Consider the following 19370-nt stretch of genomic DNA (forward strand, 5'->3'; position numbering starts at 1 on the left):
GCACCTGGGTCCTGCCCGTCTCTTCCCACAGCCTAGAAGTCACTGGGTTTTCCAGGCAGTGACTTGCAGTACATTCAAGGAACGCTTTGTAGAAAGAACGCGCGGCATCCAATCTTCTGATCCCCTATTTCATGAGTTTATCTAATACTTAGTGAGACTGTGGAATGCTCTACTGTTCAGCGAAACCACAACTTATCCGATATTTAAACTGTGAAATGATAAATTATCTAATATTTTGTTAAACTCTGAAATTATGAATGGCCCTTGCACTTAGCTAAGTGATAAAATTGTAGGAAATACAGAAGACACCGACATGGGGACAAGCTGCTGCGCAGGAACAGTTACCACGAGCGGTTCGGGCAGACGTGGCAGGCAGCCAGCCCCGTGCGCGGAGCTCCCTGAGCCACGGACAAGGGCCGGAGGGGTGCTCGGTCTGCGAGGGGAACGTCCCCTGCTCTGTCTCCGAATGCCTCCCCTCCTCCCCGCTCCACGGGTCCCACGGGGCATTGTGCAAACCTGGTCATTTTACCCCATGATTCCCATGACCTTACACACAGTAAATGTACAGGAAATAGCCACTTGAATAAATAATGTTACTAACCCTGAACACTCCTCCTGCTTAATGTGTATAAGGTCAGTTAGAGGCTCTCTTTGTAAGGGTAGGAAGAGGACGGAGACAAGTTTACTATTTGGCATGTCTCATGTCCACTGAACTCGTGGGGATTCCAAAAAATAGGAGACTTGGACTTCCACTTAAAAAAAAAACAAAAACATAACCAATAAGTTTTCCAAATCCAGAAGGCAGAAATTATAGAACAGCAGGTGCTGGCTTATCATTTTCAGGCCCGTGACTGCCCTGAAGTTGTAACTGAGGAGAGTTACCTTCTGCTCAGGACACTGCATCTCGTCCAAGTGTACACCCTATGTCGACACGTTCTTGTAATCAAGACAGTTTTCAAATAGCTGAGAATTCAGCTGAAGAACTAAAAGACGCAGAGAGACATATAATGAACTTTAAGTTTTGCACAATCATCATAGAAATCATAACCCCCATTATTTTTTAAATCAATGTGGGAATAAGGATAAGAGATTTTAATCCTAGGACTTTATTATTTATTGCTGGATAATCTCGGTGCCTTTCCCGATTGTCAGGACGCCCCTCACTGAGGCTTGTATTATGGTACTTAGGTAGGAAATGAGGGGATTTAGTTTGATTGTTTGCTTTCCGTGAGAACAGTGTGTGGGGATGTCTGAACGGGATCCGCTGCGGACGGAGCGAGGGGCAGGTTCTCGCCATCAGGTGGGGCCCACGAAGCCCGGGGGGGGGCGGTTCTCCTGCTGATTCCCACACTGGACGTCCTGATCCGGGGCCGCAGCCCCCACCTGTGGGCATCCCCTAGGCTCTGCTCTGGGGTCTCCTCGCGATTTCCAGAGCAGGCGTGGGAAGCAAACCGAGAGCGCCGTGCCCTTGTCCTGTCCTGCCACAGGGTGAGACCGAGCCAGCAAAGGGACAGCGTGGTTTTTTCAATAAGAAAGAAGCTGTGCTGTGCTTGGACCTAGAGGGTGTTGTGCTAAGCAAAAAAAGTCAGTCGGAGAAAGACAGTTATCATACGGTCGCACTTGTGTGGAATTTAAGAAACAAAACACAGGATCATAGGGGAAGGGAGGAAAAAATAAAACAGGATGAAATCAGAGAGAGAGACAAACCCTAAGGGACTCTTAATCCTAGGAGACAAACTGAGGGTTGCTGGAGGGGACGTGGGGGGAGGATGGGGTATGGGTGATGGGCATGAAGGAGGGTCGTGATGGCATAGGTAATGGGTGTTTATGTAACTGATGCTTCACTGACCTCTAACCCTGAAACTAATAAAATATGTTAACTGATTTTAAATTTTAAAAATTAAAAAAAGAAAGAAAGATGCTGTGTGAAATCAGTCTGATCTTCTAGACAAACATCGAGAGTCACCCTCCCATTGCTCTGAGAAGTCCTGGAAGTCTGATCAGCTGTGAAATCTGGGGCCTCCCGTCCCAGCCCCACTGGGGTGCCTTCAGTCCATCAGCCTGGACGAGTTTGGGCAGGTGTGAGTTCAGTGAGGACACGGTGAACTTGGGCCGATCAGAATCTCTGGCCCCAAGTGTGCCTGTGCCCTCTCCTCCAGGCAGTCCTCCAGCTCTGCGGTTATGGGCACAGGACCAGTCCTCACTGAACACCTCCTTCAGGCAATGTGCCCACAAACCAGCTCCCCTGGACGCGCTCTCTCATCACCAGACTCAGGCCCTGTGTTTCCCATTTAGGAAAGTCCCCGGCTTCAGGCAGGAGGACATCGTTGTGAGGTGGGCGTTCATCTGAGGGGTGGGCTTATTCAGTGGACGTGTGTGGCCCTAATACTTCCCCCAACACTAAGCGTGTCACCCAGCATCCCTGCGCCTCCGTTTCCCCACAAGTCACAATGTGCCCTTCACCATGGCCGTGGTTATCTGGGTTTGTCACCTTTCGTGGGCCACGGGGTGCCCCGACATTGGATGGAACATGGTTTCTGGGTGAGTCTGTGAAGACCTTCCCGGATGACATGAGCACGGGAGTCTGTGGACCCCACAGATTTGAGTCAGATGCCTCCACAGCGACATGGGTCCCTCCACCGGGTGGGGGCCCAGGAGCACTGGGTACACCCACTGCCTATGGCCCACCTGGGACCGGGCGGGACCTCGGTGTTTGAACCCAGTGCCCCTGACTCCCAGGCCTGCAGACTCGGGCTGGGGTGACACCCTCTGCTCCCGGCTCCCGGGCCTCAGACCCACAGCCCTCGGTCCACTTGGCTCTGCAGCTGCCCGGCACACGGCAGGTGGGGACTCCTCAGTCCAGTAACTGCAGGAACCCGTTCGTCACACTTGTGACCCCCAGATGTCTCCCTCCTGCTGGCTTTTCTTGGCATACCCCAGCCTCCTCACAACCCCCCCGCCCCCAACCCTGTTCCCCCGCAGAAACCCTCATCCCGGCAAACCCGGCAGCTGTCTCCATGTCCCCCTCTGTTTGTCCTCCAACTGGTGGCACCCGATCGGGGCATCTGGGCCGTGCTCCCCTCCGTGCGGAATCAGTGCTGTCACACTCACCAGAGGTGTGACCAGTAGGAACCATTACAACCAAAGCCTCTGTGCCGTGATTCACGATTGCCGGAGCCTCACCCCGCACCTGAGGTTGGTACGCGAGAAATGCATGGGTTTTTATGGGAATCCCTGCCGACATGAAACTGGCTTTTTAAACATGGACAAAGAGCTGGTTGAAGATGTTCGAACACTTCCAGGGTCTCTTAATGGGAATTGAGATTTGATCGAGAGCAAACTTGCAACAGAGTAACACCCCCACACCTTCAGGCTTAGACGGTTTGCCCCACTGGCTGGCTTCGGTGGGGTATGAAGCCCCCAGAACACCGCCGTTCCCATGACCTCACCATCACCGTGGTCACGGCATGGGCCTCCCTCCACCCTCTCTGCAGGCCACACTCTTCCCTGACTTTATCTTCTCCTTCATGGTGTGCTACGGTTGATGCCCTCCGGCCAAGCCCACCGGCGCTCTCCGCAGTAAATCCCCAGGTGCTGGAAGACGTATGGTTGGTTGAGCAGGAGTTGCCCTTTTCTATTTGCTGGAAGATTCTCCTCTCCATCAGTTCCTCCCGGCTCCTCTGTGAGAGATGTGCCCATGGGTGCAAGTCTGCTCCTTTCTGCCCGTGCTCTGGTGTTTTCCTCCCTCCCTACGTCCCCCTCCATTTCCTGCTTCCCGAATAGGACTCCAGAGCACGGGGTGCAGGGTGAGAGGGTTAGAGGGTGTGGCTCCTCTCCACGGATGGAGCCATGGGAGGGAGCAGAGGAGGCCCCGGGCAGGGAGAAGAAGGGTTTCCCTGGGGCCCCTCCCTGCTTCCTGCCAGCCCAGCCCCTGCCTTCACTCCCTCCTTCTCATGATGCTTTCTGCTGTGTTTTGGCTTGGTGAGCTCTGGGCTCCTCTCCTCTGGCTGCAGGGCAAGCCCTCTTTCCAGCAGGGGCTACATTCCAGGCCAAGGGCCTCCCACCCCCTCGCTCAGCAGTTATTACCTTTGGCATCAAAAATGCATATTATTCTGTGTAATTGGTGGCCATTCGTCTTGGGCTCCATGTTAGATTGTAACCAAGTGCGGGAAAAGCAGCCTTGGGGGATGCTGGGTGCTGGGTCTTCAGTTCCTCCTTCCCAGCGCTTGTGATGAACACTCTGCCATGGAGGGGCCCCTCCCGTGTGTTCCCAACACCCATACCTGCCTGCCAGGAACACACCGGTGGTCCATGTGTGCCCCACTTCTAGCCAATAGTCTCACCCCTTGTTCTCTGGACCCAGTGCCTGGCCCAAAAAGGACAACAGACCCACGGGGCACCAGCAAAACCATCCCTGCCCCACCATATTGGAAGGTCAGGGTGGACACCTCTCTACGGACCGCAAGCCTTGCCCTGCCACCAGGGCAGAGAGCAGAGCAACAGAGCGAAGCAGACCAGGACACTGGCCTCAGGTCCAGCCCAGCTGCCTCAGCAACACCCTCGCCTTCCCGGCTGTGGGAGCCAAAAACCAAAACACCCAATGACAAAGCTTCAGGGATCAGCTCAGGCGGTGTTTCTGTAACGTTCCATGCGGAACCTTTACTAGTGTAGAATCAGAGGCTTCTCCACCCCTGGTGCGTTCCTTTTTTTTTTTTATAAACATATAATATATTTTTATCCCCAGGGGTACAGGTCTGTGAATCGCCAGGTTTACACACTTCACAGCACTCACCATAGCACATACCCTCCCCAATGTCCATAACCCCACGCCCCCTCTCCCAACCCCCCTCCCCCCATCAACTCTCAGTTTGTTTTGTGAGATTAAGAGTCACTTATGGAGATGCAACATGGGGGGTTAAGGGGGTAGGAGAAGAGTAAATGAAACAAGATGGGATTGGGAGGGAGACAAACCTGGTGCGTTTCTGATGGTGACAGCCATGGGGTCTCACATAACCAGACAGCAAGGACACTTACAACCAAGTTCACGCATCACATTCCCTAATGCGTTGCTCTAGAATAAAATACACAGGATTTCAAGCTGCATCGTGGAGGACGGCTAACAGCTTGTTCAAATATTTTAAATATCTCGACATATGTAACTAGCTCGCTTGCTCTAAATACTAAGTAAGCAACCTAAGAAACAGTGTGTGTAAGGGTTTTTTCCAAAATTTTGAAATTTTTTTCTAATTTCAAAAGCTGTGATTTCAAGTCATCTTAAAAAAAAAACAATGCCTAGGGGCGCCTGGATGGCTCAGTGGGTTAAGCCTCTGCCTTCGGTTCAGGTCATGATCTCAGGGTCCTGGGATGGAGCCCCACATCGGTCTCTCTGCTCAGCAGAGAGCCTGCTTCCCCCTCTCTCTCTGCCTGCCTCTCTGCCTCCTTGTGATCTTTGTCTGTCAAATAAATAAATTTAAAAAAACAATGCCTACATGTATCACGAACGCTTTTTTTCTAGGGTGCCCTTTTGTAATTCCACTACTAAATCAGCTACCACAAACACTCCTTGAGACACGTAGATATGGATGCAGAGTTACAGTGTAAGAAAAATGTGTGTCCCTGTACGCCCATTGGACGCACACAAGAGACAGAGAATGTGGTGAAGACTTAAATCTCTATAAAGAGGGTATGTTTTGATAGTTTTCATTACGATGAGCATTTATCACAAGGAAAACACATACACTCACCACAACAGCAAGCATAAGAAAGAGTGGGCTCTCCACAGTTTTTTAATCAACTCACCCAGACACAAGTCAGCCAAAACCCATCCCTGTTTGGAGGCAAATCCTTCCCACACTTTCCCGCGAGCTGGGAGAAAGCGGTTAGGTATTTCTCTCCACTGGCTCTCTGATTTCCCAGAAGAAATCAGAAGCCATGGTGGAAAGAAATCTCGTCTGGAAATTACATTTAAGAAACACTGAGGTTTCTTTGGTGCCCCCAGTCCTCTGCTTGGCGGGAGGCAGCGGTCCCCACATAGAGTGTGCTCACTGTAGCCTGTGATGCGCAGCTGTTGCCTTGAGGGACGATAAAGGATGACTCAGGTGCCCCGCAGGCAGGCTTTAGAAAACTAACGTGTCCATCGACAGATCTGCTGTCTGCACGTGAGACTTTGCAAGGCTCCCGATGGCAGGGGGTGTCTGGGTTCCAGAGACATAGGACTGATGCTGGTTCTCCACCCCCTGAGTTCACCCACCACCACGGGAAGCTGATGGACTCGGCGGTTTACCCATTGCCAAAGACACCCCCTTGTATGTGATGAATCTCTTGAGTAGATTTCAGTACCGAACAAGGACTAACCTCACTAACCGCACAAAGCACCATCAGGACGCCCACAGCCGAGGTCAGAAATTGTGGCAACACAGCCCCAGCCATCCTTCCTGGACTCTGGGGGGTCCCGGTAACAGCTATTCCCAGACTCTAACCATGCTGTCTCCCTGCATCCCATATGCACCAAAATGAACAAACAAACAAATAAAAACCTGAAATCTTGGCACTGTTCCCATTAAAACCACTGTTTCTGAATACAAGGACAGTGAAAAATTGCTTTTAAGCCAAATCAGGCCAATTTTACAGTTGGATCAACACAGGGTAGGTAACCGGTAAAATCAGGCCAGTGGGAGAGTGGACAGGGGTGACCGGTCCACTATGTGCCGTATATCTCCTTCCCATAGTACCATACTATTCACCCATTTCAAGTATATAATTCTGTGGTTTTCAGTATACTCACAGATAGTTGCAACAATCACAACAGTCGATATTAGAACATTTTTATTGCCCCCAAAAGAAACCCTATAGCGTTTAGTGATTACTCGGTCCTCCCTGCCCTTCTCCCAAGTCCTGGCCACCAGTAATCTATTTGATGTCCCTGTAGATCTGGATGCTCTGGACATCTGATATCAGTGGAATTTGTGTGTGTGGTCTTTTGGGCTTGACGTCTTTCACCAAGCATGATGCTCTCCATGTACGGCACGTATTCCTTTTTACGGCAGAATGATATTCTATTGCATGGAATTAACACATTTTTTTCATCCATGTGTCTAGTGATGGACATTCAGGTTGTTTCCACTTTCTGGGGTATTAGGTATAATGTTGTGATGATCATTCATGTTCAAGTTCCTATGAGGATCCATGTTTTTATTTCTCTTGGGTAGACACCTAGGAGTGGGATTGCTGGGTCAAATGTTAACAACATTGAAACGTTTGAAGAACCGCCAGGTGGCTTTCCCAAATGGCTTTACCATTTTACATTTCCGCCATTAATGTACGAAGGCTCCCATTCCACCGTGTGCTCCCCAATGTGTGTCATCTGACTTTTTGATTCTAGTCTTTTGAGAGGGTCTGACATGGTATGTCACTGAGCTTTGGATTCACGTTTTTGAGACAACTAATAATGTTGAGAATCCTTTCTTGACTTTATTGACCCTTTGTATCTTTTCTATGGCAATATCTCTGTTCAGATCTTTTACCCATTAAGTTGGGTAATTGTCTTTTTATTATTGAATTGTGAATGTTCTTTATGTATTCAAGATACAAGTTCCTTATCAGATAGATGATTTGCAAATACTTTCTCCCATTCTGAGAGTTGTCTTCTCATTTTCTTGACAGTGATTTTTGAAGCACAAATGTTTTTAGTGTTTTCTTGGGGTTTTTTTTTAATATTTATTTATTTATTTATTTATTTATTTACTTGAGAAAGAGAGAGCACATAGCAGAGAGGCAGAGAGAGAGGGAGAGAGAGAATCTGAAGCAGGCTCCACACCCAACACAGAGCCCAATTCAGGGCTCGTTGTCACAACTCCAAAATCACAGCCTGAGTCAAAACCAAGAGTCAGACATTGAACCAACTGAGCCACCCTGGTACCTCAGTATTGAACTGTCTTGCTGGTCATTGCTTTTTTTCTTCTCTATCTTTTTTTTTTTTTAAGATTTTATTTATTTGACGGACAGTGATCACAAGTAGGCAGAGAGGCAGGCAGAGAGAGAGGGGGAAGCCAGTTCCCTGCAGAGCAGAGAGCCTGATGCGGGGCTCGATCCCAGGACCCTGGGATCATGACCTGAGCCGAAGGCAGAGGCTCTAACCCACTGAGCCACCCAGGCACCCCAATGGTCATTGCTTTTTAATAAACTTTCAAACCAAGAAATGTGACTCCTCCTTACTTTGTTCTCTTTCAGGATCGTCTTGGCTATTCTGGGTCCCCTGCAATCCCATGTGAATTTTAAAGCCAGCTTGTCTATTTCTACAGAGACGAAAGTTGGGATTCTAAATGCATTGGTGTTGAATCCAAGATCATTTGGGGGCGTCTTGCCATCTTAACAGTGTGAAGTCTTCCAATCCATGAACATGGGATCTTTTCCCACTTATTTTGATTTTCTTAAATTTCTTTCAGCAATGTTTTGTAGTTTTCAAAACACACATTTTGCACTGTTTTTTGTTAAATTTACCCCTAACTATTTTATTCTTTTTGATGCTATTGTGTTTAAAATATCACTTCTAGGTCATTCACTGCCAGTGTTTACAAACACAAATGATTTTTAATTATTGATCTTGTGTCCTGCAACCTTGCTCACCTCATTTATTACTTCTAATAATTATTTAGTGGATTCCTCAGGATTCTCTGTATACAAATCATTGATTTTTATTATTTTCTGTATTGAATAAGCCTCTCTGCTGTGTATACTGTTTTCCAGGCACAGTGATAAGCTCTCTATAACATGAACTCAGTTAATCCGGCATCAGACCCCAGGGCAAGGGGTGATTTCTATCCTCCCTTCACAGGTGAGGACGTTCCCTTCTATTTTCTGCCCATCGGAGAGCAGGGTGCGGGACCGTGAAGCTGATTTCCAGCTCATCCTCTGCGGTTCTGGGATCGCTCCGCAGATCTTTACACAGCCTCTCCGTCCCCGCTTCTCCACCTTCCTGCCTCTCTCCACTGAATGTCTGCTCTCTGGCCCTGCAGGATTTATCCTGCTCCAGGACAAGCCCCTGCATAGCTAGGAGCACTCAGTTTTCGGGGAGTCACCTTGACACCACATTTCCCTCAAAGGTCAGTGGTCTGTATAAAGAGGCAAACACACACAGTGGAAGCTTAGCCAATTCGGCCGGCCACGTGCCTGGGTTCGAGACCCCGGTGTGCCGTGATGTCACTGTGTTATCGCAGGTGGGAATTGTCCTTTCCAACAGAGGTGCACAGAAAGCCCTAAATGAGTAAGGAAGGTGGGGTCCTTCCCTCCATGTAGTCACAGCAGCCCCAAGTCACCAGCCCCTCGGTCCTGGTAGAGGATGGTGGTGACCAGTACAGGAACAGCCCGGTGTGCAGTCCCAGAGCACCTGCACGGCCATCCTGTGTGCAGCCCGCACCGTCTGCAGCAGCAAGCCCACGCCATGGGCTGGCAAGGCTGCTTCCAGGTACACTCACACTGCTCGTCCTGTTTGCTTTCCTGGAAAAATGGAAGGTGTGTCCTTAAGACAAAAGGGTCTGTTGTCGGTTCCGGGGATAGGTGTTCTGTGGTGTGCTGGCCTGTGAGCACACCCCACGCTATCAGCTCCAGCACCTGCCGGTTTCTGCTGTCGTTCGTTGGCTGGTTCTGATTCGCCCTTCACGCTGAGACAGGGCCGGCGTCCAGCCCAGGACCGAGGTCCGGCTGCAGGTGCAAAGCGTCGGCGCGCCCTCTGGTGGCCGCTCGCCTCCATGCGGGTCTGCCCATCCGCGCACGCAGGGAGAGACCGCGCCCGCAAACCCGTCCGGACTTGCCTTTTTATCAGACCACACTTGGCACCAGGAGTCATCCACTGTAGCGCATCATTTCTTAGGCTCCACGGCGTCTGCTCCCGAAGTGCCTTGACATAAAATGATTTGAGCAGTCGCTGTCCTCCTCTCAGAGCTGCTGGCCGTTGACCCATCAGTGGGTCATAACCAGCGATGCTGTGCCAGAGTCTCATGCAGGCTGAACCCCTGTGCTCACGTGTACGGGGCTGGGAGTCTAGAGGCAACACAGGTGTATCTGGGGTGGCCACACGTCAGACACCGTTTGGAACCCTGACGCCGTGGCCTCCTGTCTCTCAGAGCCCTGTGGGAGGTGGGCACCGTTATGCTCCAGTCACGAATGGGCTGGGGCTAGCGGGGGGCCGTGCCTGCGTTCCAGCCCTGGCAGTCATCTGCGGACCCCGTCCCAGCCACCCGAATAATCCAGCCCCCACACACATGACAAGGACACACAGGAAGCTCAGACGGGGTAGCCGGAGGCCACACTCACGCAGGAGGGCGTGCTTCACCTGAGTTTACCGATCTGACGAGAGGCACGGTGAACGCGCGAAGTCCGCGACGAAAAGCCCCCGTACACTTACCGCACATAAGGGGTACTGAGGCCTCGTGGTGGAAAACTCCCCTCAAGGTGGTGCTGGAGTAGACGGGGTTTCTGGGAGGTGCTGAGCTCATGAGTGGGGAGCCCCCATGATGGGATTAGTGTCCTTATAACAGACCCCCCAGGAGCTCCTTGCCTCCCACCACGTGAGGACACGGCGAGAAGACGGCAGCTGTGAACCGGGAGGCCAGGTGTCACCGGCTGACCGAGCTGCTGCCGCCTGGATCCTGGACGCGCAGCCTCCAGAGCTCAGAGTAGTGTCTGTTGTCTACAGACCACCTGAACGAGTTAACACAGCAGGTTATGCAGCAGAACGTGCCTTACAAGCCTCGGATTAGTTGGGACCAGGAGCACAGCTCAGGGAGCTCAGGGCGCTAAGCGCTCCCCCATCCACTCTGGTCACCTTCCAAGCACACTGATGCGACGGCTCCTCTCACTTCTGCGCGTGCTGCTGCGGTAGGAGCCCCTCGCTCGTCAGAGTTGATCCCGCGGCAGGCAGAAGGGGGACGGGAGCTGAAGCATGCTCGTTCCTGTGTCCTGGTGGGTTGGGGGCTTGTCCACGCCAGCTGGAGGCCCAAGATTTGAGTATAGGATTGTACACAAAGTAACAATATGTTGTAAAAATTAGAGAGCAAAACAACAACGTTGTACCAGCATCCACCAACCAGGGAACTAATTAGAGACTCGAGTCATGGGCCAAGCCCAGGCCCGCAGAGAGGGAGCATCTGGGGTGGGGGCGTGGGACCGTGCCCCTCCAGAGATGCTGGATCCCGGAATGCTGGAGGACGGCTTGGACATAAGAGCACGAGGAAACAGGGGCCTGTCATCACCATCACATCAGTAGTGACCCCTGGGCACGGGTGGGAATGACCCACCCGGCCCTGAGGATGGATTCTGGGAGCCCAGCCAGGAGGAGAGGCCCTCCAGGACGTTTTGATAGCGGGGACTGGGGGCCTCAGCTAAGCCTTCCCTGCAGCACGGGTCCCACGGAGCTTGAAGCTTGACGTGCTCCTCCAACCTCCTTATCCATCATTTTGCCTCCCTTCAGTTGGCGGCAGAACATTACCTCAGTTTGCCCTTTATCCGCGATCCTCCTGGGTTCCCTCCCTCGGGGCCTCCGTCCATCCCGGAGCGCAGTCTGCACATCGGGAGACCAGTAACCCCCACCTCCTCCGCCTTCCGTCACTGGAGGCACGTCCGGCCTATTTCCCTGATGGCTTTTCCCCTTCCATCCAGCAAATATTTTTAGCTGCGTGGCAGGGGCTCCTAGCTGTTCCTAAGTAGCTGGTGGTGGGTGTTTCTCTTTATAAAAACGACCCATGGTTTGCAGCAGGGCGCCCCGTGGTCCAGAAGGAGCAGCACATTCTCAGCCTCCCTCTTAGGCCTCCTGAAGTTGAACAGGTCATTTTCTTGCCACCAGCTGAGCAACTGTGGCCCAGGTTCGTCCTGTAATCCACGCGGTTTCTCCCGTCCCGGCCGACTGCGTTTCATGGCCTCGCACACAGAACCGCGCGTACGAGAACATTCTCCGTACATATAAATCTGGTGCCATCCTACCGAGATCCTAAACTTAGTCTTAAGTGGGCATGAAGGAGCAGAGATCTGTACCGGCCCGTTCTCTCGGTGGCCGTGCGATCTGCCAAAACGTGTTCTCCTGAGAGCAGCGGGTGCAGGCCGGAAGTGAGAACAGGGGGGTTTGTGCCCGTTCCAGAGGGATGTGGTTCACTCCGGCCTGACCCCCGGAGAGTGCACCTGTGCACACCCACAGAAGCCAGTATGCACGCCAGCAGCACGCTGGCACAGACTGGAAAGGAGCTACGGGTGGGAGCACGCACTGGAGCCTTGTTTACGACGGCAAAGACGTCGAAGCAGCTCCATGTCCTTCCACTAACACAAGAAAGACCCGAATCTGGCAAGAACAGGAGGGAGGTTATTCTAGAGCATTCCAAGGGTACCCACTGCGTGTGCACAAATTCACCCTGACACCTTTCAGGGGACGTCCAGCTCAGATAGGGGCACACGCGGTCCTAGGAAGCAGGTTTGCAGGCCTGGGCTCTTGCAGGAGGGGACTCATAGAGCAGGTGGCAAGAGGGACCCGCCCCGGGGGGAAGCCAGTGCATTGCCCGGCTCCTGCCACACGTGGGGAGTCTAGGCGGGCAGGGTGTGCTGACACACGCAGTGCCTCCGGGACTCGGTGGGTGTGGGGATGTGGAGACAACCGTCTAGTGGGACCCTGCCTCCTTCAGACCGAGGGCCAGCTTTCCTGAAAACCAGGCCCTGGGCCTGACTGGGAGAGAAACAGAGACGCTGCCCTTTCTGCCCCAGCAAGACCGCTCTCTGCAAACAAGACCCTGACAGGGAGCCGTGAGTGGGGGTGCTGGAGTCCACAGACCAGAGGACCCCGAGCCCCAGCGGGGCCTGCACTCCCGGGCCGTACTTCCAGAGAGGACAAGCCTGCGCCTCCTGGGGGCAAGGGCAGACCCTCCAAGAGGTGATGGCCCCAAGGTGCTGTGAGCCCAGAGGGTCCCTGCCCTGCTGCCTCGCCGCTCTGGGACAGTGAGCTCCATCCTGACCCACCAGTGGGGGCAGCGCGGACCCCGTGGGAAGGGGCTGGTACAGGAAGGCGGCCACACGTCTGGTCTTGTCCGAGGGCTGGCAGGTGCCCAGGGATGGACGCACGGCCGCCCATCTGGAGCCTTCTGTGGGGCAGGGCAGGGCAGGGCAGGGTGGAGGGAAACACATACACAGATTCAAAGGTAAAAACCTGCTCATCTGCTCTCCCTGAGCAAAGAAGGGAGCAGAGGGGAGGCTGCACAGAGGGGCAGCTGCAGGGATGCAGGCTCTCCACTGGGAGCAGAGCCGCCAGGCCCCCCTTCCAATGCTGCATTATAAGTCTGGGCTCTCTCTGCCCCTACAGTGTTCCCACGGCCCTCATCGTGGCAGGGAGCGGCCCCCGGGTCTGCTTTTGCCCTCAGCCGTGCCCTGCCCAGTCCAGGAAAGCACTGGTCTCCCCTGCACACCTGCCACTAGGCCCTGGAAGAGTGCGGAGAACACGGGGTGGCCCTGATGGCACTCCCCACATCTCCTCCCCGGGCCAAGTAGTCATCCCTGCCCCTTCCCGCCAGCGTTGTCCCCTCCCGGCCTGTCCCCCTCCCTCTCTCTCCTTTCTCCCACTCCCGACCTTCCCGCCGAAGCCCTGCGTCCCCAGTCTCTCCCCCACCATGGCCACCCCTAAGGCCAGCCTGTCTGGCTTGTGCTCCCAGGGAGGGTGATCCACACCACCCCAGCCCCCAAAGTCACAGCCGTCCCCGCCACCCTCCCCTTGCACGGAGGAGGAGCTGAGGCATTAGCTCACCCGAGGCCCAGCTGCAGGAGGGCTGAGCACCGACAAACATTTTTGGATGAAAAAGGCACATACGGCTCTCCAGCACGACAGCACGATCTGTGGGGAAGGCGTGAGACTCAGCTCAGCGACAAGGATCTGTTTGTAATCACCCGGACTCGTCACTGACGATAGAGCACAGGCAAAGCTCGTAGATTTGGACACGACCTTCCCTGACGGTTACTCAAATGAACAGGCCTTCTCTTCAGCGATGGAAAATGGTCAAGCCAACTTACCATTAATTCTTTCCAACCCGAAGTTCGGGTCATTCGTTGATCACTGGACAAACAGCCACCACCACCATCCATGCCCTGTAAGAGCAGCGTCCTCCCCTGCCCATCAAGGACGCGGTCACGGGCATCTGCTGGGACCTCCACACAATAGAACATACCCCGCCCCGGGTGGGACTGCCAGAGTGTGGAACAGCCCAGGAACCTGAAGCAAAGATGATCCCATACTTAGCCCGAGCTGCTAGATACGGACAGACTTCTCCGCTTCCCAGGTCTCCTCCTCGATCCATTCTGGGCAGAGAAGCCAAAGCCTCGGGCAGAGCCGCGCCCTCTGAGAGCAGGTTGAAACAGTGCTGTCTGCGCCTCTTAAGAATTTAGCTCCTCATAATAACTATCGGACCCGCTACTGCACATTCTTACATGCTCGATTTGGCTACTAGTTTCCTACAATCCAGTATCTCTTCCCCCAACTCCCCTGGAGCAATCAGGTTCGGACCTGCTGCCTGGCCCGTCCTCTTCTCTCGGGTCCTCGCCCACCTGGGGACGCCTGCTCCCTCCGACCTTCCCTGAGGGCAAGCTGACCCCCACCCTCGGTGCTGGGGCCCCACGGCTCACCACACCGGCCCCCGTCCTCAGATGTGTCCCCAACCTTCGAGTGTCTTTGCCTCATCTCCGCAGCCGTTCTGGATGCCAGGAGGCAGAGACTGGGCCTGGAGAACGCGCATCCCTCCCTGGTCACAGACCTCCATGCTCCTCACCGGCTTTGCTGCTGGTGACGGTTAGCCCAGGTCGTGAGAGGCCGAGGGGCGGACGCTGATCTGAAGCGTGGGAAGTAGGAGCAGAAACTCAGAATGATCACGACGGTCACACGTGGTCATTGGTTTGTCCTGCATCCTGCAGACGAGCACCTGAAGGGCTGAGCGTGCGTTTCACCTGTGAAGGTGACACTCACTTTGCCTCTCCACTCCCTTCCTGCGCGCACACCTGTACAGATGCGTGTGCTTCTACCTGCTCCTGACGTACACAGTGGGGGCCTCTGGCCAAAGTCAATCGAGGATTTGTCCCTCTCTTCAGTGGTAACCTTCTAGGTCCAGGCCAGTTGGGTACATTTGCTTTTGCTTTGTTGCAAGTAACAAAACGCCTGCTGGGTGAGGCTAACCGAGAAGGACGTGGAACTCTCCTGGCAACAAGGTGCTCGGAGACGAGGCTTTTCCAGAAGAGCCCCCTCTGGGTCGGTTTCTCAGCTCTGGGCTTCCAGCTCCCGGTCACAAAAAGCCAACCTGGCTGCAGCATCACGTCCTCACGCCGAGAGCTCCCCTTTCCACGGAAGAAACCTTTCCCCGCACCCTTCCCATGGGGACCCTTGGCCACAGTGGGGTGACTTACCCCAAAACAAGCCCCAACAAAGGAGGCAGAGGGAGCCTGACCAGTTCAGACTCGTCGCAGCTCCGTCCCCAGGACTGTGGGGGGGGCGTGGGGGCTCGTTATCGTCAAACGGTGTCACCCCTCCTCACAACCAGGGTCCTGAGGGGAAGAAAGGGGCCGTGAGGTGCAGCCGGCAACACCTGTCAGGGGTCCCCCAACCCAGAAGACGGTCCCGTGACCTTTGTCCAGGGGCGTCGACCCCCGGAATATGCTAAGGGCTGAGGTCTCGTCGGCAGCCGCCGAACAGGACCAGAAAGGAGGCGGCTCTGTCCCCGCCATGAAACAGCCGCCGCTCCGGGAACTCACGAGCCTGGGCCCCGACGACTGCAGCTCAACACGCCCGCAGGGGAGAAGTCTTCGTCTTCCCCCAGCTGAGGACCCCGGGGAGAGCAGGTCCTTCTGGCTCCAGAAAGAAGCCGTGAGCTACTCCGTGTTGCGGAGCGGGTTCGGGTTTCGAAGGAATCCCTTACCTCTTGGGGCCCCAGGGGCCTCCAGGTATGTGTTCACGCAGAGTGAACATCCCACCATCTGCCTCCCAGGAGACGCCGCGGTGGATGTCAACCAACCGTGTGGCCACTGTCCACGCAGCCGCGCCTCAAGTTTCACGTCAGGACGTTCAGACGCTGAAATCTGAAGCTTCCAGATTCATCATGTTGCATCACACACGTTACAGCGCGCACAGCTGTCCCGAGCAGCGTCCGCAGTGGTCCTCTCCAACGGGACGTAGCAACCGGGACTTCTGCTCCCCAAGCCCCAAGCGACAGACAGAACACGGAGTCTGTGTCACACAACCCCCAAAACGGACGACCGTGCCCCGCTCACAGGTCCGTGCCAGGTCCGGCGAGGCTACTCCCTACGAGGTCCCAAGTCCCTGCTGCTGCATCCCCGGGGTAGTGTCTGACCTCTTGACCCAAAATGTCAAGCCCACCTGGGGTCCAGTCGTGTTCTGGTCACTCAAAGCCCCAGCGTGCTGCGCAGAACTGAACGTCATGTGAATTCCGTAAACCTTCAGAAGGACGAGTTTATTTTTTTTAAAGATCTCATTTATTCATTTGTCAGAGAGAGAGCACAAGCCGGGGAGCGGCAGGCAGAGGGAGACGCAGACTCCCGCTGAGCGAGGAGCCTGATGCGGGGCTCCATCCTAAGACCCTGGGATCACGACCCTGGGATCAGACCTGCTTAACTGAACCACCCAGGTGCCCCTGAGAGAACGAATTTTCTGTCTTCAGGATTAACCCACTCAGAAGTGACTTCAAAAGGACATTCAGGGATTCGTTCCCCAACTACAAGTTTTACTCTATCAAGGGCCGAGCACCGGGTTATATAAGAGTGATGAGGGACACCTCGCTGCTTGCTATCCGGGCAGGTCCGTGCTCAGCCCAGAGTCTGAAGCTCATTGTTTGAGTCCTTAAGACCACGTAGTGCTGACACCCTGAACTTCTTCCTGACCCTCTGATGAAGCAAGCCGGCTGCTTTCCAGTGACCACACACCCATCTTTGATCTGGGATTTTTAGACTTCCTAGAAAGTGTCCTAAATAATAACACTTGTAATATTAGCAGAGATGATTATCTAAGAAATTGGGCAATTGTCTTGTGCAATTGTTTTATAAGGAAATGGTACTTGTTTTGGGGAACTGAAAGTATGATGTTGGCATAACCTTTAAGAAATAAATAAATAAATAAAACCAGGACAAGAAAGCTAAAATTGAAAGAAGGAAGTGTTGCTAATCTCTTACTGTTGTGGTAAGATATCTGTAATGTAACATTTACCATTTAACCATTTGAAGGTGTACAATTCAATGGCATTAAGCACACCCACATGTTGTACAATCGTCACCACCACTCACTTCCAGAACTTTCTCATCGCCCCAAACTGAAACGCTGTCCCCAGAATACACTAACTCCGCACCCCCTGCCCAGCCCCTGACACCCCCGTTCTACGTTCTGTCCATTATTTGATCCTCTAGGGACACCGATACGTGGATCAGACACTATCTGTCCCTCGGTGACCAGCTGATTTCACCGAATATAACGTCCTCGGTCCGTCCCCGTTGTAGCAGGTGTCCGATTTCCTTCGCATTTGGGGGCTGAATCATGTTTGTTGTATGGACACAAGACACCGTCCATCGATAACCACTCGGATTGTTTTTAAAAGCTACTGCGGATCCTGTTGCTATGAACACAGGTGAGGAGTATCGGCTCACGTCTCTGCTTTCGGCTCCGTGCACGTGCACGCAGAAGTGGGGCGCCGGGGGGGATGGTAGCACTCCGCCATTCTGTCTCCCCAGCTGCACCGTCCTGCCTTCCCACCCGTGGACCACGGGAGCTCCGGTGTCTCCACATCCTCCCCTACACTTGCTATCTGGAGGGTTTCTTTGTCTTTTGTAGTAGGCATCTTACGTGTGAGGGGACAGCTCATGCGGTTTTGATTTGCATCCCCTGATAGTGAGTGATGCTGGGCGTCTTTCCATGGGCTTAGGGGACACTCGTGTGTCTTCTTCATCTTGACGTGATCAGGTTATTCCAGATTATCAGGTGGGCTCAGTGTGACCACAAGGACCGTTAAAGGACAGGGGTCAGGGATGAGAGAGGAAGCTGCACTTCCAGCTTTGAAGATGCGGAAAGCAGGGTCTTCTAGAAGCCAGAAGAGAGAAGGAAACAGATCCTCCCCACCCCCGAGAGCTGGAGGAAGGTTCTAGCCGGCCACACCTTCCTCTGATCCCAGTGAACCCACCGTGAACTTCCTGACGCCCCCAGGACTACCAGATATTACGTTCCTGGGGAATTTTCTGTGTGAGCGCGTGTGTGTGCATGTGGGCGTATTTGGAATTGTGAGCTCATCTTCAGCGGCCTTGGCGATAAGGCCATGTAGCCTGGGGCGCGGGGATGTTTTTTCCAGGGAGGGTTTGCGTGTCCTGCAGGCGGGCGTCACAGAGACGATTTCTGAGCGTCCTAGTCACCGACTTCTCGGGGAGTGTAGCTTTCAGATCAGATCCGCCCAAGAAGCAAAGTCAATATTCGATGGCTCAGTGGACATGTTACTGTCTGGAAGGACTCCGTCAGGGACCAACACCCCCACCCCCCGCCGCTCCACCGGGTTCTTGGTGTGCACCGGGGGACAGACCCTTGAAGGCCCGAGGCCCCCTGCAGGACTCTCCCCCCGCCCACCTCCCTGCCTGTGGCTGCGGCGCTTAAAAACCACGATGTCCGGTGGCGAAAACCCTGAATTCGTTCCCTCACCAAAACAGCATCTGCTCATGCACTTACCGCGCTGGTTTTCACTCTCTGTTTCACATCCCTCTGGGGAGTTTCCTTTCTTTCTTGAGAACTTAGCCATGAATTTACATTTCCGCCTTATACTGAATCCAGCATTTCCAAATGTAAGTAGCAGAAAGGGCTTCGAGTGGCTTGGTTTACCATCTTGCCAGAAATAGAAATAGAGATCCATAGTTTTCTTCCTTCCATGTTCTTCTCTTTCATATTTATTTATTTGTTTATTAAAGAGAGACCGCGCAAGTTGGGGGGCTGGCAAGGGAAAGGGAGAGAGAAAATCTCAAGGAGGCTGTGCACTGAGCACGGACCCTGACGCGGGGCTCGGTCTCACGACCTGAGATCATGACCTAAGCCCAACCAGGAGTCAAACGCTTAACCCACTGAGCCACCCAGGTGCCCCTCTTTTTTTATTTTAACCAGACTCCCCACCCGAGAGGGGAGCCCCATGCAGAACTGGAACTCACCACCCCAAGATCCTGAGCGGAGGTCAAGAGACAGACACTTAACCCCAGAACACCACGTTATTTTCTTAATAAAAGCTTTATACGTTTCTTGCCGCCTGTATTCCTGTCTGCTTACTTTTGTTGGTACTTGGTTGCTTTGAGAAATGGAATATTTTCTGTTTTTACTGGTTATTGCT

General features: G+C 53.5%; 1 long non-coding RNA gene across 1 annotated transcript; it reads right to left on the reverse strand.

Moving 5' to 3' along the window:
- Window positions 1-7796: 7796 nt before the first annotated feature.
- On the reverse strand, window positions 7797-19124 carry LOC125106924 (uncharacterized). The gene is made up of 3 exons (XR_007129439.1): window positions 19028-19124; window positions 18626-18633; window positions 7797-7808 (listed from the first exon to the last, which is right to left on the reverse strand). It is a non-coding gene; the product is annotated as an uncharacterized LOC125106924 (long non-coding RNA).
- Window positions 19125-19370: the final 246 nt, after the last annotated feature.

The sequence above is a fragment of the Lutra lutra genome, chromosome 8 (genome assembly GCF_902655055.1).
Source record: "Lutra lutra chromosome 8, mLutLut1.2, whole genome shotgun sequence".
NCBI lineage: Eukaryota > Metazoa > Chordata > Mammalia > Carnivora > Mustelidae > Lutra > Lutra lutra.